Genomic DNA, 8,778 nt, shown 5'->3' with positions numbered 1-8,778 from the left:
AAAAACAGTGTTTATCTGAAGGTCTATCTGTGTGTGGGCCAGCCGATGACATCACAGGAGCCACACGAGGTGCCATCCTCCCGCAGGGTCAGGGCTCGGCTGCCTCTCGAACCTCCCTCTCTGTTTCAAGAGCGACCGGAGAGCCGGGCGTTTACCGGGGGAATTGAAAAGTTACACTTCCTCTCAATTGCTTCAGCACAAATTCCTGAAACTGTTCGCATATTTCCACAAGCAGGACTCGTCTCAAAACTGTTCACACATTGAGCGAGTTTACACACGATGCAAATTCTGCACAAGATATGTCGCTCCCTTAAAGCAGGCCGGTCTCTTCCGTGCCTGTGTATCTCGCACACGTCTGGTTTGCACCATACACACACGTTTTACTGCCGTTGCTAACAAGCAGTGCTCATTATAATAAACTAACGAGAGCGCTTGATTAGATTTCGTCTGAATGGTACCAACGGTGCGTCTCGTGATCTGGTGTATAAATTCGGTTTCGCAAGATCAAAATGTCAGTCTTCAGATGCACGAAGCGATTGGCGTGGAAGTGTGGTGCGGACTGTGCAGTCCGTCCCAGGGATTGCGATTCAGTGGCCGAGGATCCACTGTAACTTTAGCGCCGTCTCGGGCGAGAGTATGTGACGCCTCTTTAGCCGCGAGACTGATATGCGAACGGTTTGTCTCAGGGCTCGGCGACTGTTGGCGGAGGGGCTTCCTGCCGCCAGAGAGGGGAGGCAGGCAGGAAGTGGCATGTGTGGTCAGGGTTGCTGTGTCTTGCCTGATGATCTCTACACAAAGCCTCGGCAGGCAACGGGGGGTCCCTGTATCTGAAACACAAACCGCCTGACCTTTATCTGATGAACAACCCTGATAGATAGATAGAGAGAGAGAGAGAGAGAGAGAGAGAGAGAGAGAAGGGGGGTCAGGTGAGCAGATGAACAGACAGGCCGACGGAGCGACAGACGCACAGATGGATGTAATACAATGGCTGACTGAGAGGAGAGCTGGGAGGGGAAAGTGTACACTGATGTATGAATGATGTCAAAAAATCCTTGAATCCACAATCATAATTTCCTCTAGTCATATTCGCTCCAGCCGGAGAGCTAGTGTGCGGCCGGAGCTATTTATAGCGGCGGCAGGAGCGGCAATATTTCTAATATCATTCCTGTGGTGCTGAGGCAGCAGGTCATGCGGAAAAATGAAAGACAGCAATCCATGAAAACAGAGTCAATTGAAGGAGCCGTCCTGCCGAAGTGATTTGTTCTGTGCCGGTGACAGTAATAACCTGATTTATGTGCTGAAGACGGAGGGGATGCGATGTGTTTTATTGTGCTGCTTAGCGTGTTAATGATGAAGCGCGCCGGCCTGTCGCTCACAGGGAGCTCCCCGGCCCGGCTCCCCGGCTCGGACGGCCTCTCGGAGCGCCATTATCCCAGGCAGGGAGGGGAGGCCGGAGCGCGCTCGGCTAATGCCGTTTAATCTCCGAAATTGGTCGGCTCTCTGACAGAGGGGCGAGGGCTGGAGTGCAGGAACATTGTCTCAGATGAGAGAGAGAGGGAGAGAGAGGAGTGTGTGTGTGTGTGTGTGTGGATTTGAATGTAAGTGTGTGTGTGTCTGTGTGGGTTGGGCAGAAAATGGGAAGCTCTCTTGAAGTTGCACAGAGCTCTGAGTGGCTCCCTGGGGATGACGCTCATTAATGGATCAGAGTGGCTCATTTGAATGTTTGCTTAAAGTAGTTGGATCAATAGCGGGGTGAGTTTATGCCATGTGGGTTTCTTGTGGAGAGTGTAGGGGCTGGCTGTGTGACTGGCTGCTATCTCTCTCTCTCTCTCTCTCTCTCTCTCACCCCTGGAAGAACTGCAGCTGTTTCTTTCAGTAGAGAGAGAGAGAGAGAGAGAGAGAGAGAGGGGAGAGAAATAGAGGCTGTGATTTATGTGGAATGGTCATCCGCACACCCTGTTTGTTGGCTGCTGTTTCTTTCTCTTTTTTCTGGAGCTGCTCTTGTGTGAAAGCGTGTGCTAATAATGCGAACGCAGGGACGATGCTCTCTGCAGAAGTGGCGCTCCTGAGCGCGAGCCCGATGTTCGCAGCAGTGGGGGAGTGCAGGATGAGTCAGTCCTCCCAGCGTGGGCAGCGGGACTGTCCTCTGCGACCCACGCCTGGCTCTCGTTCACAGGACTTCTTGGATGTTCTGCAGCCAAAACACAGGCGTCCACACAGACCGTGCCTGCTCCCCCCACAACCCTGCTGCTTCCTGGTCCGCACAAGGACCTTGCGTTAAAAACCTTGTGTTTTCAGGGGGGAATCGCCGAACAGATGGACGCCCTGGTGTGACAGTGTGCCGCTCAGCGCTGGACAGAGGGAGGGAGCTGGGGCGGGACTGGGAAGCTCATTCAGACTCTCTCTCTGCCGAGGCCAGGAGCCCTGCTAGTTTAATTGCCAATAAATCAGCACGTCCTCCTCCGCCTGCCAGTTCCTACAATGAGCTTTTCAGGCAGAAATGAAGCGCAGAGTTTTACAGAGTGCGAGAGCAGTGCTGCCCAGGGTGAGATAAGAGCAGTGACACATGCGGCCCACTTCATCGCACCGCGGCTCAGCTAATAAAGCAGTCCATTAATGACATCATCAGTCTTAGTGACATCATTGGTCTGTCTATCTGTTCACAGAGTACCCCTCTTCCCTCCTCTCCTGTTTTTCCCAGTCCTTTGCAGTTGACCATTTCTATTTCTATAACAGACCTGAACATTTTCATCTCTGCTATATTTTGACAATCCCTGACAGTGGATTAATGCACCACCTGTATATAGATGCATGTCCTTTTTTTAATTATAAACAAAAGGTGGTCTCCTCTGCCCCCCGCACACTCCAGACTCCAGCAACCCTCCCCTGCCTGTGACCTGGGCTCACATCAGTCCATCTGTTCTGCCCCGAGGTGGAGGAAGCCGTGCGGTCTGTGCGTTTGTTACTGTTGTGGATCTGTCTCTCAGATCTCTGACCTGGTGGATCCGATCCTCCTCGGGTCCCCTGGCGTGTACGTGTACGTCTGTTTGTAGTCATACCTTTTCCTCGTGTGTGTGACACCCTACTTGAGCAGCAGGTGAGTTTACAGTCTCTCGGCGGTCTCCACATGAAAGCCCCCAGTACCCCTGTCCTCACCGGCACAGCGCTGGTGCCAGTGAGCCGTGACCCGTCTGCCAGCCGTCCCCCGGGGCGGGCAGGTTAACCCACTAATTGTTGTGGAACAAAACAAGCAATTTGCAGAGCCGCAGTCACGTCTCAAACGATGCCGACATGCGACGAGACAATGGCACGCTCCCGGTGCGTTCAGCTCTGTGGCGTTACTCTGTAATTACTGTAATGGAGCTTTCTGACTCGGCACGCTGCCAGTTTCACAGCCCTGCAGAGCGCGTGAGCAGCGAGGCCACACCAGGCAGCCAACAGGTAGGAGGGTAGAGCCCAACTGAAAACATCCTGCTCGCCCAACCCCCCGCCCCACAGACACACTCTGTTCATTTTATTTATTCAAATGTGCCGTCTGCAGGATCTCCATTGTGCACGAGCTGCTCAGAGCGGCTTCGGTTGAGCCCTGAGGGTCTCGGGGGTTTAAGGATGTGCCATAGAATTACCTCAATGCATTGACGTCAACGCGGGCGCTGTGGGGTAAAGATTCGGTTAGATTCAATGCGGCTGGCCACTGTTTTTTAGGACAGTTGGATATGTTTTACAAGCACACAAACCAGACTTCGGTACGCACACCTCAGTGGCTCTCAGAGCGTCGCGCCTGTACGGGATTTTGCTGGAGTGCGTTGGGTTCATTTCCTTAGATAAGGACCTCAAGGACAGCTGGCTGTGTACACAGGACTTATTTGCATTGAACCCAAGGGCAAGTGCCATGTGTTTGTAAAACTGTTGTTTGCAGAGTGTTTTGATAACCAGAGCCATTTGTTTATGGAAGAATGTTCTCGTAAACCTCTTACTACGCAGTCATTTTACAGGCCCCTTGTACTACCCGTCAATTTCAGACACATTTATTACACAGCTGGGTGTTAAAAAACATGAGAGGGATGTAAAAAAAATCAATGATGAGAATAATAAAACTAATAGATGTCTTCTTATTTATATCGCAAGACAAAGATGTCACCCACCACGAAGACAAGCATTCAACAAAGATCAAATACAAACATTGGGGTCTGTATTGGGGGCAGGTGAGAGACAGGCAGAGAGTGTGGGAAGAGGAGAGAGAGAGAGGGATCGTTAGCGCTCCCCGGGGGGCTTCACCTGCGGGGGCGTTGTGCGCGTCTGACCAGGGGACACGACCGACCCACGGGCCGCGCTGTTTGCGCCCAGAGCCGCCGTGTTTGCGGAGAATCGAGGAAAGCCGGTCCCTTGTGAGCCGAGTCAATAGGTCTCGTTTTTGAAGCTTATCAGCCCGTGATAAAAGCCCTCGACGGGGCCGGGGCTGTAAATATGTAACCGGGAAGGGGGGATTCCAGGCTCGCTGTGTGTTGCTCTCAGCAGTGCTTATCCGGGTCAGTAAGAGCGTCGTTGTCTGTGTTGCAATGAAAACCACACTCCAGCCAATCAGTCGACACGCGTTTCAAGTGTTTAATGAGCAGTTAGCCGCGCTCAGTGTGCGAGGGACGAGGCGGTTTAATTAATACGGTTGTTTTTCGCGAGTGAGGGTTGTATGGGATCGGCCTCCCGAAATAAAGCACTTCTCAGTGATGTATATTCTGCAGCCTTTTTTCACAAAGTATCTTGGCAACCGAGTTCCCGATTCCCTTCCAGGTGAGTTCAGCACTCCTTATATTCGGCACTTAATCCGCTGTCAGTGAGAGCCACGAAGTCGCCAGTACAGCCTGTTGGGAATGGGGGGCGGCTTTCAGATGTCAGAGGACGATGCTCACATCCCGGCCTGTCCTCCCCATGTGAGCCTCAGTCTCTGACACCCGAGAGCTGCCCCCCATTCAGCCCACGGGACAAACAAACCACAAACTCCAATCCTGTCTTGAAGGAATATATATTTATATATTCACTCTGTAATCAGCCTTCCATCCTCATCGATAGTCCACGGAAAACGCATCTCATCCTCCGCATGAATCAAGCAGTGTCTCCCTGGAGCGCTCAGCCGCAGTGCAGGCAGGGGAAGGCGCTCGGCGTGTCATAAAGGAGGCTCAGAGACGCACACTGGGCACTCTGTCAGCGCCGGGACTCTTACGCTGCTCTTTCTCTTTTTTCCTCCCTGTGGAAGAATAAGCGCACTGTTGTTTGGCGCACAATAAGTGTGTTGTGCCCGGCGAGGCAGTCCGGCACCGGCTTCCCTATTGTGGCTCCAGCGCACGGAGAGAGAGGTTATTGTTTTGCACGGCGACTGACCTCGCAGACCGGGGTCTTGTGTGTGTAAACGGCACGGCGGGGGCGGAGACTGAGTTTGTCGACGGGCAGCCGAGAGGGTGTCGGCGTCGAGGGCACCTGGCACGACACGTACAGAGCCCCCCGAGAGCGGGGAGAGAGGGGCCACGTGCGAGAGGGTCTCTCGTCCCTCCTCTCTTCCCGCTCCTTTCTCCCGTCTGCTCCTCTCTCCTCCCCTGTCCTGAGGACTGCCCAGTCTCTGAAGGGCACAGGAGCACTGCACACGCACACATGCACACACACACACGCACACACAAACACACACGCACACACGCACACACACACTCACTCACACACACACGCACACACGCACACACAAACACACACGCACACACACACACGCACACTCACTCACACACGCACACTCACTCACACACACACACACACATAGACACAGACACTCACACACTCACACAGACACTCACACACACACACATACACACTCACGCCAGACACCAGTCTCTGCTTTAATCGACGCACAGATGTCACAGATACACATGACCTGCTTCATCCACTTTGTAAACAAACCCTGTAACTTTTCACAGAAGGTTATCAGAGCAGCTTTGAAAGACTTTAACACCAGAGCAAACTCCGCAAGTCCATTAGAGACGTATACACAGAGACATTGTGTGAAAGTACAGATATATCACATACATAATATATAAAAGAGTCGTTTCTGCTTTCTCAGACACACTGTGCCTGTGCTAGATCTGCACCTCTGAACATTTGCAGTTACTTTTAGAAACAGGTGAGTGAGTCTTGCTCCTCCTGACTCCCCCCACTGTCAATCTTACTGTTACAGCCTGCCTGTGTGTGTGCGTGTGTGTGTGTGTGTGTGTGTGGGCAGAGCTGTGCAGTACGCTGTGATCCTGTACGCACTGACAGTCCTGCTCAGGATACACAGCAACGTGACTAGACTCCGCAAACGTTCCCTCTCAGGCCTCGAAGAACATATTTCCTCCTGTTGCCAATGTTTTATTTATTGCTTTTTAATTTCTAGCCCCCCAGCTGAATGATTATGGAATTAACCTCCCCACCAGTTATAGCAGAGCCTCGAGCCGCTCCAGTCTCGCTTATATTGCAGTTCCCCGTCACCAGAGGAGTCCGGTGAGTCGCTGGCCAGGTCCGAGGCGCGGTGCTGAGGGGAAGTGCCGGAGCACCGGGCAGGGTGGAACTGACTGTTTCTGACCAGCACATTCCCACAGGGTAATCCAATGTAGTTATAACAGTAATAATGACAGTAATATCCACACATCTAAGGTGAATTTACAATAACCGCGTCTATCAACTTCAGAAGTGGATGTCTGCTTTAACTTTTTTGTGCCAATTTTGGGATTGATTTGAATCGCTCTGTGGGTGAAGCTTTGTCAATATGGAGACCCTGCCTGGATCACCCTGCCATTGCTGTTCCTCCCACAGCCGTGTGTGTGGTCACCGCTCTCCTGACGCACTAAATCACAGCCAGTGTGTAAAGGGGGCTGCGTCCTTCGGAGACAATGAGTAACAAGTGCAGATCTATTCTTAGGCCCGGGAGTGAAACGCGAGCCCTGTGGCCCCTCACACGTCCACAGGGCTGTCAGGGAGGCGCTAAATAACTCCCGGCCGAGCGCCGCGGATCCGGTGCGCTGCAGCTGCTCCTCCGCTGGGCCACGGGCCATCTGTTCCCCAGTGCCGCGGCTGTGCGCTGAGTCGGCCGAATGCCGGGGGACCGGGGGCCGTGCCTAGCTACAGCTGCCTGGTTACGGCGGCGCCGCGCCCCACTCCTCGCTCCTCCATCCTGTTTATGGTAATTAGCCATCTGCCGGAGCAGGAGTGGCGGGGGTGGGCAGAGGGAGGCGAGTCCAGCCAGGCCCAGGCAGTGGCACGGGAACGCATAAAGCCGGGGGGCCGCACCGCACAGCTGATGGGTGTCTCCCCCTGAGCCCCCCGAGCCCCTGACACCCACACAAAGAGGCGGCCACGGGAGGACGTCCCCTCGACCCAGTGTTTACTGCACAACACAGAGATCCCTGGCAAACCCACCCCCTCTCTCTGATGCTCTTGGGTGGGCAGCCCTCCAGACAGAGCACCCCAACACACACACTCTGCAGGGCTGGGCGGGGAGCGCTGAGTCATTTAGCTGCGTAAAGGCTTTCCCACAGAGGGATGCACTTCAGACGAACACCGAAAGCAGCCTGAACTGAAAACACAGTCAGTCACAGCCGGGTCTGGGGGTCCCGGGGTCTTGGGGGTCTCGGGGGTCTGGCACTCCGGTGGCACTCCGATTTGCAGCCATGTTTTTGGTGCATCAGACCGAGGCCCTCGTCGGAGCTGCAGTCGGGTCGTTCGCAGGTGTGCAGGTCTCCCTCCCGCCTCCCTGATCCCCAGCAGGTGTTCGGGCTGCGCAGGGCTCTGACCCTATAAAGCCCATTTCCCAGCAATCCTCACAAAGCGCCCCGGGGCCCGGCGTCAACTGCCCCAGCGCCTCAGCGCAGATCGCTGCACAGAGACTCCTGGGGTCTCTGGGGACGTGTTGCTGTCAGTGCGTTACGGAACAGGTTTTATACACTGGATTTGAACAAGTTCACAGCTTTCATTAGAAACTCAGAAAACTCTGTTTGTTACTTTGTTTCCTGTTCATTGAAGTATTTAAGCGGATCAGTGGGGTGGCAGTCCAGTCCACACACCCTGTCTGAGCTCGGGCACTAGTTTCCTCTCGGCTGAATGAGTTCAGACCCCCGATAGGTATAATTGCTTAAAATGAATGATATTAATGTACAGAAGATAAGTCTGATGACATTGTTCCACATGAAGGGCAGGAATCCTTTGGACCGCAGCTGTGTGTGTGTGTGTTTATACATATACTATATGCATCAGGGTGATTAAGAGGTACAAGTGACTCATTCAAGTGTTGGCGGAGATTGAAAAACAGCCAAAAATAAGATGTGATGGTGGCAGATACCATCAAGGGCCTGAATGACATCACTGGGAACTCAGCTCTCATTGGCCGGACCGGCGGCACTCGAGCCCCGCCTCTCACCGCTGTGTCAGAGACGGATGGGTGCTCTCCCCGGCGGTGCTGCGCGGGGGCCTGCTCTCCCCCAGGCCCGGTGGTGTGTCTCTGTGTTTTCGGGGGCAGGGGTAGTACAGAAGAGGCTGCCACTCTCCACACAGCTCGCAGCCTGGACAGGACCTCTTCCAGACAGGAGACTGATCTGATTCTGTTCAGCCTGAAGGGACGCTGACGGTACAGAGGCCAAGTCTGACTGACCCCGCTGGCTGTCTGCCTCTCAGCTGCCTCTCAGCTGCCTCGCAGCTGCCTCTGTCTCTGCCTCCCCAGCATCAGATATCAGGACACCTCCTAACTGAGACACACACACACACACA

The sequence above is a fragment of the Amia ocellicauda genome, chromosome 23 (assembly GCF_036373705.1).
Source record: "Amia ocellicauda isolate fAmiCal2 chromosome 23, fAmiCal2.hap1, whole genome shotgun sequence".
Taxonomy (NCBI): Eukaryota; Metazoa; Chordata; class Actinopteri; order Amiiformes; family Amiidae; genus Amia; species Amia ocellicauda.
This window is presented reverse-complemented; position numbering follows the sequence as displayed.